General features: G+C 36.4%; 1 pseudogene; it reads right to left on the bottom strand.

Moving 5' to 3' along the window:
- Positions 1-8,072: 8,072 nt before the first annotated feature.
- Positions 8,073-8,590, bottom strand: LOC129464577 (large ribosomal subunit protein eL21-like; annotated as a pseudogene).
- Positions 8,591-14,943: the final 6,353 nt, after the last annotated feature.

Below are 14,943 nucleotides of genomic sequence, written 5' to 3'. Positions count from 1 at the left end.
AAAGGGAGTTTACTAGGAAGAAATGGCTCACAGAATCACAAGGCAAAGTCCCCTGATAGGCTGCTTGCAAGCTGGGGAAGAAAAAAGTCAAATACAATTTGGCAAGTTTAATATAGGCAGACAGGGTGATCTTTCAGGACAAGGATATGTTAGGTATAAATATATAGAGCTTTGTATTAGAAGAATTGCATGTAGTTAGCATTTTATTTTTTTAACGCAGTATGAACTTGGATGGGTGGAGTATTTCTTGGAATCCATCCGTTTATTTGCAGGATTTAAAAATGTCCTGAGAACAGTGGCTCAGTCTGATTCCCAAAGCCTTCAAAGTAGGGAAGCCAACAGCACAGACTTTGGTCTGTGGCAGAAGGCCCAAGAGCCACCAGCAAACCACTGGTGTAAGGCCAACAGTCAAGTGGCCGAAGAACCTGTAGTCTGATGTCCAAGGGCAGGAGGAGCAGAAGGAGGCGTTTAGCAAGGGAGAAAAATGAAAAGAGAGAAGTCTCAGCAAGCCAGCTTATCCCACCGTCTTCTCCTGCTTTGTTCTAGCCATGCTGGCAGCCAAATGGATGGTGCCCATCCACATTGAGGGTGGGTCTTCCCCTCCCAGTCCACTGACACAAATGTCAATCTCCTCTGGCAACACCCTTCCAGACACACACAGGAACAATACTATACCAGCTATCTAGGTATTCCTCATTCCAGTCAACGTAACACCTAATATTAACGATCATGCCACCCCAAAATTGTTCCTTATCTATGCACTTGAAATTTTCTGGAATCTTTAAAGAAATATGAAGTATCTCCACCTCTTGGGGCATTGAAAACATTGTAAACATTCATGATTCTGAAATTCTGCCCTAATGAAAGATCTGGTTATTATTGTTTACTGATAATACAGCAGCAACCTAACAGAATTCATTGAATATAAAGCCTTTTTAGGCTCATGGTGTCCATGAGCTGAGTCAACAGAGAATACAAAAGTTAGACTTATCTCATTCTTTTCTACTACCATATATATATTTTTTCTTTTTTTCTTTTCTTTTTTTATTATTATATTTTAAGTTCTAGGGTACATGTGCACAACGTGCATGTTTGTTACATATGTATACATGTGTCATGCTGGTGTGCTGCACCCATAAATCGTCATTTACATTAGGTATATCTCCTAATGCTATCCCTTGCCCGTCTCCCCACCCCACAACAGGCCCTGGGGTGTGATGTTCCCCTTCCTGTGTCCAAGGGTTCTCATTGTTCAATTCCCACCTATGAGTGAGAACATGAGGTGTTTGGTTTTTTGTCCTTGCGATAGTTTGCTGAGAATGATGGTTTCTGGCTTCATCCATGTCCCCACAAAGGACATGAACTCATCATTTTTTATGGCTGCATAGTATTCCATGGTGTATATGTGCCACATTTTCTTAATCCAGTCTATCCTTGTTGGACATTTGGGTTGGTTCCAAGTCTTTGCTGTTGTGAATAGTGCCACAATAAACATACGTGTGCATGTGTCTTTATAGCAGCATGATTTATACTCCTTTGGGTATATACCCAGTAATGGGATGGCTGGTTCAAATGGTATTTCTAGTTCTAGATCCCTGAGGAATCGCCATGCTGACTTCCACAATGGTTGAACTAGCTTACAGTCCCACCAACAGTGTAAAAGTGTTCCTATTTCTCCACATCCTCTCCAGCACCTGTTGTTTCGTTGAATGTACACATTTGAACCACCCACACAAATAGTATAGGGTCTAAAAAGTATATGGTAGTAGACCATATACATTCAACTCTTCCATACTGTGTTTATTTTCAATTCCACATTCAAGCAATAAAGGACTCCTTTACATTTATATTTTCAGTGATTTCACTTCAATTTAAGCATCAATGTAAAACAAAATCCTGCCATGTTCATGAAGATTTCTTGCTGGCAATAGATATATCTGTATTTTGAAAATTGCAGTATTCAAATTGAATTTTTCAGGGCTTTTCAAGCTACAGAACAAAAGAAGAAATATTTTCCAAAATTAGATTTTCTCATGAATATTTATATTAGTCAGGATAAGATAAGCTATGCTGTAGGAACAAATAAGCCAAAGAGTATTAATGTCTTCACAATAAGAAAAAAGTATATTTTTTGCTGATGTCACATATCAAAGAAGAGTCTTTTTTGGGGTGGAAGTTTAGTTGAACAGGGGAATCTGCTCCATGTGATCACTCAGAGACTAAGGTTGATGGAAGCCCCATACTTTTATAGCTTTGTGACATGGAACATGAGGACTCTGGAGTGGCTTTAAGATGGGAACAGATGGCATAGAAGTGGTACACCAAATCTTAAATGCCTCAGACTTAAAGTAATACTTAGTGATTCGATTCACATTTCTGTGGCTCTTTGGCTAGAATTAGTCACATGGCCCCAAAATAACTGCAAAGAAGTTTGAGAAACGTGAGGAAGGAAATTTATGTTTATTGATCACAAAATGCCTTTTCTACACTACCAAGGAGGGTTAATTTGAAATAAGTTAATCTAATTTAATATGCAAAACTAATTTTCATGACGTATGTAGATCTGCCAGTAATTTAGCTCCCAGGTCTTTATTGTAGGAAAGTTTTAAAATAAGTGATGTCATACATGGTTCATACTGATAGTTGAATTACAAAAAAAAAAAAAAAAAAAAAACCCACCATATTATAAATGTTTTGAGATAGTAACTTAGAAACAATATACTTTTGTATTATAGTACTATCTTTTTTCTAGCTGAAATATTCAAACATTAAACAAGATGCTCTCTGTCCCTCTTTTTCCTCCCTTCAGCAAACATCTTAGCTGGATGGATTCATTGGAAATGAATGACTCCTATCCACATCATTTGATTGACAGAAAGGGATTTCAAAACACAAAATTTATACTAATTTAAAAAATAAGAATTTATTCCTGTAGCACCTTTGTTTTTAGTAAGTAAATTGATTTATGGAACAATGTAAATAAATTAGATTTATTTTGGACGGCTAATTAAGTTATGATATATATTTACAAGAGAATGTTATGCAGCTGTTAAAAATGAATAAGGGAATTCACAATGTATGGATAAAAAATATCTCCATAATATATTGAGTGTGAAACCCGTAGGCCCAGTACAGTATGCATAGCAGCTACCTTTATGTGGGAGAACTAGAAAAATATACGTAGGTGAATTATCTCTGAAAGAATATACATAGTAACAAAGAAATTCGTATCAGTGGCAGCTTCACAAGAGGAAGACCCTCTACTATAAGCACTTTTATACTTTTGAAACTCATTCCTATATAAATGAAGATATAACCTGTTCAAAATACTAAAAATTACTAAAGAACATGAGAATTTAAACTATTCTTAAATTCCACCTTGTTGTGATAAGGAGGTCATATTATATGTGAATGAATGAATGGCCACGATGAATCATGATAGTAGATGGCACTCTTACCTCCCCACTGGGTTTACCAATAGTTTTGGGGGGCGAGTATTTTTCTTTCATTCATTTATTAATGCATTCTGCAATCAATTATTAGATGATTGCAATAGCCAGGCTTTGTTCTAACTCTGTAAACACAGCAGTATGTATATAAAAAGCTTTTTGTTCATATGAAACATAAATGCTAATATGAAAGGACAAAAAACAGACAAATAATGGAAATCCAAGAGTCATAAGAAGGAGAAAATAAAAAGAAAACACTGCAATGAAACATACAGTGATTGGTGAACAGTGTTAAGAGATATTTTCAATGTTATCTGATATGATAGGGCAGAGCAGAATAAAGGCTGTTGGATTTGGCTTTTACTATTTTATTGGCATCCTTGCCAGTAAAATAGTAAAATAAATAGCCAATAAAATCAGATCGAAAATTCTTGAGTGAAATATGAACAAGTGATGTCAATGAATAGTTGTTATTCTTTCAAGGTTGATAGTGAAGAAGTCAGTCAGTTGCTTTGGGAGGAAGTAATTGTGAAGGCAAGATTTTTTTGTTTCTTTATTGTGATGAAGAGGTGAACCTTTATTTCTTATAGTGCTTCTATTTTTATATACTTTTTGTAAGAAAAAAAAAACGCCTGAGCTTTAATAGGTACATCATATTCGTTGAGCACTTACTTTGGGTTTGATAATATTGCAATAATGTTACAACAACGTAATGAATTACTGATAACCCTTCTTACTTATGCAGTCAACAGACTCTTAAGGTAGTCCCATGATCTCTGCCTCATGGAGTTCATGTGATCCCCTCTTCTTGGGTGTAGTTGGGTGTGACTTGCTTTGAACCGACTGAAGTAGCAAAGGGAATGGGATGTACAAGATTAGGGATATGTGATTATATTGTATTAGATCGTAGCATCTTTCTTCCTAGAGTCCCAGTGCCTGTCTCTCTCTTGCTGCCTTCAAAGAGGTTTAACCCACACTGGAAAGCCTCGTGTGTAAAAGAACTACAGGTGGCTTCTAAGATATGAGAGTGTTCTCTAGCCAGAAGTCAGGATAAAACAGATCTTTGGTCCAACAGCTGCAAGAAACTAAATTCTGCTAACTCCCTGAACAAGTGTAGATGCAGTTCTTTCCCTGGTCATTTCTCAGATGAGAATGCAGATCAGGCCACTTTGATTCCAACCTGGGAGACTTGAAGTAGAGGACTCAGCTAAGCCATGCCCAGAGTTCTAACCTGAGTTCTTTTAAGAAACGTGGGTTGTTTTAAGCTCTTAAGCTTGTGGCAATTTGTTATACAGCAATAGATGAGGCAAATAATTTAAAAATTCAAGCACAGATAATTTATTTGATCAAAGATAAAACAACTAGTGTTGGAACCAAGGGTTTGGAATGAAAAGGAAGTTATACAGATCTTGGATTTGCTAATTACAATTATTTGGAGACAATTTACCAAACTCAGGCTTTGTTTTCTCATCTGTAAAAACAACAATATCAATTTTAGCTTGCTTTGATGATCAAATGATGTATCAAATATACGAAGTCTGAAACCATTTAGATACCTAATAAGTTGTTTTTCATCCCTTTTATTTCTGCACCATGTAATACTTTCTGTATGAGCGTCACAATAATTGAATGAGCAATTTCAATAATGTTCTAGACTCTATTTTGTTTGTCCTAAGGAAAGCAGTACCTCTTTTTAAATATGATGCTGGCTTTTTATATTTGTCATAGGTGAATGGTAGAATTATGTGCCCAAAGACTATGCATAAATATGGCACCTTTATAACCAAGAAGGGTATTCATCTTGGCTAGCTCTTTCTAAATGCCCAGAGAGCTGGCAGGAGGCAGGCATGAAGGAGTTAAAAGAGAACGCTGCTGGCAAGTTTCCTTCAATCAAGTGCCTTTCACCAAAAATGGAGAAGTAGTAAATGGGGAGGGGGGTGAGAACAGGAGGAGGTGAAATAAATAGTCCTTCTCCCTAGTGCAGAACTCACTTCTATAGGCAAGAGAGGAAGGGCAGAGACAGTTATAAAGGGTCTTTTATGCAAAGCATTTCAAAGGGCTATGATGAAAATACAATATAAAATACACTCTTAGCATATTAGCCGACAGCTAAGCCTAGACAAATAAGAGCATTTTCAATTTGTTCTTAAAAGTCTCCAAGGAGCTGGGAGTTCTTACAGCTGCAGAGAAAAAAAAGGTGAGTTTGAATGCAGCCTGAAGAAAATATTCTTGCCCTTATTGAATCAAGTTGAACAGGGTCACTAGTGGAAAGTAAATCCCTGAAGATGGATAGCATATAAGCAGCAATATTCTCTGAAAAAGAATTGAGGTCTTGGTTGTAGAAATCTCTGAAAACCAGGAATGAAGTGTACAAATGGGCCCAAAGTCTGAAAGACACGAAAGATTACTCCATTAAATGCCGAGAAAAAAGACAACTGGGTCTCAGGGAGGACCCTCACTAATCCCAGTGTCTCTGGAGTTAAATATCAATGCTGAGTGTGACATGCATACCGGCCATAAAGCAACACACATTTATTATCTCAGGTTTTGAAGGTCAGGATTTTGCAGTCCCATCTGAGGAATAACTAGGGAAAGATCTGCTTCTACATTTGTTCAGGTAGTTAGCACAATTTAGTTTCTTACAGCTGCAGGATTGAAGATTTCAGTTTTATCTTGACTGTTAGTCAAATGCCATCCTCATCTCCTGGAAGCCACCTGCATTTTCTTGCGACATTTCATTTCCTAGTGACATTTCATTTCCTAGTGTGGGTTCCACCTTCTTGAAGCCAGTGGGGTGGGGGGAGAGAGAGAGAGAAAGAGCGAGAAAGAGGGTGAGAGAGACTTCAGCCAGACAGGTGCTACAATCTAACACAATGTAATCAGGTAACCATAATCTTGTACCTTCCATTCCCTTTGCTATTTCTATTGGTTCAAAGCAAGTCACATGAAGCATATTATATGGACAACTGATATCTGTTATTATATGAATGTATTTTCTAATTTATTAAATACAGGTGTGTTCTATCATTTAGGTTGAATTAAAAGGCTAAATCAATGACTATCTTTAAGATTTTAAGGTGTCTAACTAGTTCTTTTCCTTGTCTAGCTGTTCTTTTTCATTTGCTTTTGAAGTTTTCTTTATATGGATGTTTTTCCCTTACTTATCTTTTTGAGTAACCCAAACATACTTATCTCAAAACCCTTGTCAGCAAGTTCTAAAAAAAAAAAAGTTTCACTAAACTGCATTCTTAACCTAATAATTAATTTTGGTGTCTGTTTCCTAAGGATAATTTTAACACAATTATTTGATATGGTTTGGCTCTGTGTCCCCACCCAAATCTTATCTTTAATTGTAGCTCCCGTAATTCCCATGTGCTGTGGGAGGGACCCGGTGGGAGGGTGGGAGATAATTGAATCATGGGTCAGTTTCCCCCATACTGTTCTCATGGTAATGAGTAAGTCTCACAAGGACTGATGGTTTGATAATAGGAAACCTGTTTCTCTTGGCTCTTATTCTCTCTCTTGTCACCACCAAGTGAGAAGTCCCTTTTACCTTCCACCATGATTGTGAGGCCTCCCCTGCCATGTGGAACTGTAAGTCCAATAAACCTCTTTCTTTTGTAAATTGCCCAGTCTTGAGTATGTCTTTATCAGCAGTGTGAAAATGAACTAATACCTTATTCAAATAGAGATTTAAAATAGTAAACATTCATTACCTCACAGTGTCTGTGGGTCATAAATTCTGGAGAAGATTAGCTAGGTGGCTCTTGTTTATGGTTTCCTATGAACTTGTAATCAAAGTATCAGCCATATTTATATTCATCTGAGGGCTTGACTAGAACTGTAGGATTCTTTTCTAGGATAGCTCATTCATGTGGCTATTGGTAGAAGGCTTCCTTTTATCAGCAAATTGACCTCTCCATAGGGCTTCTTGAGTATCCTCTAACATGGCAACTGGCTTCCCCAGTGTGAGTGATGCAAAAGAGAGTAAGATGGATGTCATGTATTTTGTATGACGTCACTCTCGTTCCCACAGTACCTCATTGATGATAGAAGGCAGCCCTAATCAATATATAAGGAGAGTAAACAAGGACATGAACACCAGGAGGCAGATTGGGGCCCCACCTTGGACAGTGGTTACAACAATTATCTCTTGGTTTTGCAAGATCTGTAATGTTGAGTCACAGGTCCTGCTCAAAATTGGTATGGGGACATCAACATAGTGGGTAGATGTGTCTAAATTTTTCTTGCTAGGTACAACTTCAGCTTTGTACCTGTGGTCAACAATCAAGGGATGGAAGTGGTTTTTTTTGTTTGTTTGTTTGTTTTTTTTGAGACAGAGTCTCGCTCTGTCACCTGGGCTGGAGTGCAGTGGCACGATCTCAGCTCACTGCAACCTCCACCTCCAGGTTCAAGTGATTCTCCTGCCTCAGCCTCCCAAGCAGCTGGGATTACAGGTACATGTCACCGTGCTTGGCTGGCTTACACCATGTTAGCTAGGATGGTCTCGATCTCCTGACCTAGTGATCTGCCTGCCTCGACCTCCCAAAGTGCTGGGATTACAGGCATGAGCCACTGTGCCCGGCCTGAAGTGGTTTCTTTTTTTTTACAGCCCAGAGGTCCTTTTTTTTTTTTTTTTTTTTTTTTAACACCTATTATGCCATGAATTCATAGGGAATAGGTTCCAGCAGCTCAGACTCCTTCCCATTGGTTCTCACAAAGTGTGCTTCTCTGGGTGGAGCAGGCTGGCGCTTTAGCTGAACCCAGGTACCTTTCTCTTTGGCTTCTTTCTTTTTCTGATCATTTTCCTTCACGCATCTCAGGAAGCTATCTCGGCTCTTAGAGTGCTTAATGTGCTCAATACGCACATTAATTCTCTTGGCAAGAATCTTGCCCTTAACTTGTTTGTTTACAACAATGCCAACAGCATGCTGGGTAACATTGTAGACTCTTCCAGTTTTGCCATGGTAACACTTGTGGGGCATTCCTTTTTGAACAGTACCCATTCCCTTGGTGTCTACAATATCACCTTTCTTATAGATTCGCATATACGTGGCCAAAGGAAAAACTCCATGTTTTCTAAAAGGCCTAGAGAACGTGTATCAAGTGCCTCTCCTCTTTCCCTTTGTGTTCGTCATTTTGGCGAATTACTGGTTGCTTAAACAGCTGCTCAAGAATGCTACTCCAGCCTCTGGTTTCCAGCAACAAACCTTTCCAGGCCTTCTTCTCACATGGGGCAAGTTTTAGCCTCCACTTTCTTCATGCTTATGGATACAGATTCCATCAAATATGTTCTTGGGTTCCACACAATGCTTTGTATTTCGGTTCTGATTCTGGTTGCCCTGATCCCCAAATATTACTTTAAAAAATTAAATATATAAATATAATTTGTATCCATCACTACCAAGTATTTGCCACAAATAAATACATCATATTGCAAAGTTCTTATTATAAATGGAAGTTTTCCTGATACAAGCTGGGCAATTTTGTGCATGTTTTATGCTGGTATAGTGCAGTATTAAAATCAGTTGATATACAGCTTCTGAAAGAAATGGATAGAAGTGGGCATCAAGAATCACTATTAATGTGCCAGAATGGTCTCTGAGGAATCATGAAGGTGTGCAGAAAAAGTGTTTGGTTACTTGACCTAGAAACAATTCAAGACATGTTACCAGAATAGCATATAATTGGTCATAAAGATTAAGCAGATCTTTGACTTCAGCAAAGGTAAAGGTAAGAAAGTAGCTCTCCTGGCACGCTGATACCTATCACAAATTTGCATTTAATTATGGCTCTTTTATGGTTAGAAAATCTAGATTGGGTACAAATACAGAATAGAGTAAAATCCTAGACTGGAGCTGTGTTCATTTGTATAGTGGAAATGAATTTATTTCATTTGGCTTCTTTCTGATATTGTTTGGCGTTTCTCCATTACTGAATCTCTTTATATTAATTGCAATTCCACTGCTTGACTTCATCTGACACTTGTGATGCATATGATATCTTATTTACTTATTTATAAACTGTCCCATTGTAACAAACTGTGAAATCCATGTCCAAATGACTATAATCGCTCAGTCTTAGAAAAAAAATGAACACCGTTAGAAACATCAGTGCCCAAGCAGAAAATTATTTTGACTAGTGAAGTGGAGGATTTATTGAGAATTATCCTTCCAGATAGATCTCTACAAGGTCAATTTATCCAACCAATACAATGAGAGCATAGAGAAATTTAAGTACACATTGACTGTCAATTATAATTCTCTTAAAGAGTGAATAAACTTTTACATAAAACATTAAAAGTGTTTAGTTTGCTGAGAAATAGTGTTTATATTCACAAATGAAATAAGAACATGACACTAGAACACAAAAGAAAGTTGAAATTTCAGAGATGATTTAGGATTCATCAAGAGAAAGAAAAATGTTAAGATTTCTAGAGAATACACATTCAGACTGAATATCAGATATAAATAGTCATATCCTTGACTTTTATGTTGAAATAGACACAGATTTTCAGGAAAGTGGATGGTGTTGAAGAGAATTTGATTTTGCAATCCTTAAGAAACTAGAGTGCTAGGAAAATAATTCAAAAGAAAGATCTATTTCAAAATTTAATAAGCATAAATGAACATACTAAAGATCAAGTACCTCAAAAGGAAAGAGCTCCATCTAAACTGAGTGACAGCTATCTGCGAGGTACTGTGAAGGATGCTTTGGCATAGAGGATGTCAGTAATTTTCAAAAATGAAATGCCTGACTAGGCATTTACACCTATTGCATAGGTGACAATGAAGAATAAATCCCTTCCTAGATCCTTCATTCATTACACAAACTAAATTTCAAGATCGTGGTGGCCTTTAGTTTCCTTAGTTTGCTTAAACAATTTAGTAAGTTACTGAAAATAATATCAAAGGAGAAAGAATTACAACCAGGCTCACAAAGAGAGAAAAGATAATCTACATAAGAAAAATTAACACACATCAAGATGTAAGGATGATGTTATGAACTTGGTATATTGTTTGGATTTCTCAAATTCTAACACTCAGATAATGATTTTCTTGAATCAAAGCAAAGCTAATGTGTAATATCAAAGAAAACCATTAGGGAATTATTTAGCAAGCATCTTGAAATCTCTGCAGCACAAATAAATATATACTTGGGTCAACTGATAAAGTTACCAAATCATCAAAGTTGACAGAGTTCATTCATCATGAAATCATTGCTTATTAATCACTAATCATTGCTTATTCTGCCCAGCACTGTGAAATAATAGGACAAGCTGCTAACTTAATATTACAACTATAATATAAATACTTAATTTTAAAAGTGTGATGCTTATCTGTATTGTGTATTATAAAAATAACAATATTTTTGAAATATTTGCATTATGATTTACATCTATAAACACCTTCTATCCTGATAGAAGTTTTGCAAGTAGTTGAGGCAGGGAGAGTTATTTGCATTTTATGGAAGCCACACTCTGCATTTTGAGATCACATTAAATTTACCCAAAGCTGCGTGTTAAGTTGGTGGAGCATGTTAAACTGAAACATAAATTTACTGATTCCTAACATAGTGCTCCCTCCATGAAATTCATCCTTCATAATGCAGCAGAAAATGCCCTCTCATCTGCAGAAGGAACACTGGATGCTTCTTCTTTGGTGCTTGTCAATGCTTTAGGCATATTTCCAATACATCACTCAACGTGTTGTTTTCAAATGCAAACAGAGGGATAGAACTGAAGCAGATTGTTATTAAATGGACATTGCAACAAATTAGGAGCTAGTGTTTCACACAGTTCTTTAGATCAGTTAAGACATGTAAAAAAAAAAAAGACAACCAAAACCCTTACTAACTAAGAACTAAATATTATAGGGGAACCAAGAAGTGATTAAAAGTTTGTGAATATAAACACAGGGATTAGTTAGGGGCAGCCATTTTTAATTTTCTTTACCAGTTGAGAAATCTATCTAGGGCAGTTTATTTAACTCATTAACATATCTTAGAAGCCAAATGAATTATTTGTCAGAAAGAATTATCTGGAAAGAAATTACTGAGTTCAGTGTTGCATATCTTTGTGGATATTGCCACACCAAAATTAATTACAATTATTAATAACAGTTTTCTCTGGGGATGCTTCTCCTGTTACCCAAATAAGTCATTCAGTGTTTAGGCTGCTTATGATCTGTATTTTCCTTGAATGCTATTGCATATTTTAAGAAGTCTGGAAATAATGGTTACTCTGGATCACATATCTTAGAAAAGTAAAAATGCATTAGTAATGTAGCTGCTCAAAAATTGAAATTCTGCAGAAATAGCTCCATAGGTAGCAAGATCAAAGATACAACTATCCTCTGCAAGAGATACTTGGCAATATTTCTCACCTAGAGATGTCTGTTGTTAATAATTCCATGAATGTTAATGGGAGCTTTCCATTTACATGACAAAGAAAATAGTCTTATTTGATGTGGGATTATTAAATGACCATCTATCATAGTTGAGCAAAACTGGTTGCCTTTACATAGATGCTAGCTGAAATATTAGACTTCACATAAATGAAACAAGTTATTTTTCTACAACCATTTTTTTTCTTGTTTGCCAAGAGCTCCTTATATTTGGGCAAATTACTTATGTGTTACACTTGATATTTTGAATGAGTTTGTCAGAAAGTAGATCTTATCTAAGTCAGTCATTTTCTCAGAGGTTTAGGGGAGATAAGAGATTTGTGTGAGGTCACTTAGCCAGGGAACCTGGGGCTCTCTTTACTGAACAATTTCAGCAAGCTTTTTAGTCAGATCATTGGAAGGTCAATGATATTTACTGCTATATTCCAGACCCCCACATTTTTTAAAGTTTATTCAGTTCTAAGCACTCAAGAAAAAACCTAGAAAAATGGTAGTTGTCTCTTTTGAACATTCTACCACAAATTTTTGGAATTATATCTATCTATATAGATGTCATATCACAGTAATTTCATATATACATCTTAGACCAGAGATTTATTTACCAGTGCGGCTACTAATAAAACATTTTCTGACAGTTTTGGAGGTAATAATAGCTATTGTGTTTATAGTATATAAGCACATTATGTAGTCACACTATAAACTATGTTACATTTTGTTGTTTAAAAAGCCTCTTACCAGGTCTGGAAAGGAAGGCTTTCAGTTGTCTCTGAATTTTTGCTAAGGCCTGTTAGCTGCAGACAAAAGATAATAGAGCAGTGATAGCCACATCTAGGCTTTCCAAGACAGCAAAACTGGTATAGACATTATCAGCCCATTACTCACTGCCAATCTTTAAAGAGACATTTAGAAATCTGCAATTTTAGATAGAGAATCAAAGAGTGAGGACGTTTTTGACTCAGGAGACAAAGATCTGGTGTTTCCCTTGCACATCCAGTCTTGGGGGAAGAGAAAATGTCATTCTAACTTACCTCCAGGCAGGAGAAGACGGTTCTGAGAAATGCATTCCTGAAGATTTAGTGGGTACTAGCTGAATATGCTCAGAGTTATGAAAACTAGGGCACTCTGTGCCAACGGGCAACGGCAAATATGACAAGAAAGTTCTTGGAAGAACTTGACTTATGTCTTCTGGAGTTTGGGGACACGCGTGACCAAAGATGAATATTTTGTTTCTCGCATACGTAACTTTGAAGGCAGGCAGTTACCAGGATCATACTGCAATGGCCAGAAAGCAGAATCTGAAGGAAAGAAATTGTGCAGTGACCATGAAAACTTATCATAGAGCCTGGACTCAGAGGCCCTCTGTAATGAAAACATAATGGCCAAGAAAAAATGATTGTAACACCAGGATGTGAGATTTGTGCTCATTTTCTTCTAAAATAATCCCCTCCACTGACCCTAACAGTGAAAGACCACACAACAGCCAGTGTGTATTCCATTAGTAGGAAAGATTACACTTCAGTTGCAGAACAAGGAGAAGAATTAATTATATGTGAAATTGAAGTACAGATAAAAATCTAGGTCAAAATTCTAAATTCAAAAAATTGAATAATAACATTTTCACTTATCTCTGTTTTTTTTTGTAATCAAATTATGAGAGCCAAGATACCAGCCCAATTTATGACTTTGGGATAGGAGAGGGAAACCCAACATAGTATAGATGGGTGGCATGATGGGAAAATGATAAAATTAAATCCTATTTGCACATTCATCAGATTTAACTTATTACATTCATTCTGTGTGTGTCAGTTAATCTTTACAACAACCCTGTGAATAATATCACCAACGCTTTCTTTACAGATGAAGAGTCTGAAGAATTCAGGTAGTCAGGAAGGATCTGGCAATAAACCATTTGTGTCTAAACCTAACACTTTAGCTTTAGTAACTACAATTTAGCATTGCTCACTAGAACTTTCTGCAGTGATAAAATATTCTTCATGTGAAATATTCAGTATGATATTCACTAACATATCGTTGCTATTGAGTACTCAATATATGCCTAGTTTAACAGAGAAAGTGAGTTTTTAATTGCATTTATTTTAAATTAACTTAGAGTTAAACAGGGGCATGTGGATAGTGCTTTCTATATTGGACAGTAATACTCTGGATTGTTCCACATGTCCAATGGTCTTATTTCTGTGGATCATATATATGTGAGACAATTGTTCTAGCTCTTAGTGGGGCTTCACATTTCTCAGGCATTGAGAGCATAAAGACACACACATACACACACATGCACAGATACACGGACACACATTTAGAATCAGTTTAGAAGAGCACTGTTGGAGTGTGAAACTGTTGAAGCTACCACTCTCTGTGCCTCTGTGAGAGGAGTAATAATTGTGAGCACTCAAGGATGGGACAGTGGCCATAGGACCTTGTCCTTCACCTCTGATGAAACCTGACCAAATTTACTTTGTTATGTCCTTGGCTGTATAAAATTTTATTTTATTTGAATTATATGAATTATATATTATTTATTTTATTTAATTTTATTTGAATTATATGAATATATAAATAAATAGACGGATACATAGACAAATAAATGAAATCTATTTCAAAATGCATTATGAATTCTGGAGAGCTTAGATTTTTCCACTGACTCTTTAAGTTATTAAGAGTGTAACCATAGGCAACTTTGTCAACCTCTTGGGTTTCTAATATCTCATCTGTTAACTGAGGAGGATACTAGATCTGCTTCCCTCAGAACCTTTCCTGACTTTTTGTTGATCATAAATGAGGTGCTGCATGAGAAAGGAATGTGTGAGCTGTGAAGTGTTACACAAGTGTGGATTATTATTCATTTGTTGCCACAGCAACTGAAGGGCATCTCTGTGACAACAAAACGGCTAACTGAAAAGCAGTGATTAAAAAAAAAAAAAGTATTGTCAGAGCTGAAGTACATGATACTTTAGCAGCCAGAAAGCCCTAATAGTTATATTTTTCTCACGTCCTTTATTGTTTTTCCAATCAAGAATGTATTACATATACATATTGATGATTCAGAAAATATGGAGAACTGTAAAAACAAT

This window comes from Symphalangus syndactylus, chromosome 16 (assembly GCF_028878055.3).
Source record: "Symphalangus syndactylus isolate Jambi chromosome 16, NHGRI_mSymSyn1-v2.1_pri, whole genome shotgun sequence".
NCBI classification, from domain to species: Eukaryota; Metazoa; Chordata; class Mammalia; order Primates; family Hylobatidae; genus Symphalangus; species Symphalangus syndactylus.
The sequence above is the reverse complement of the archived record's forward strand: the minus strand, read 5'-3'. Positions and strand labels throughout refer to the sequence as shown.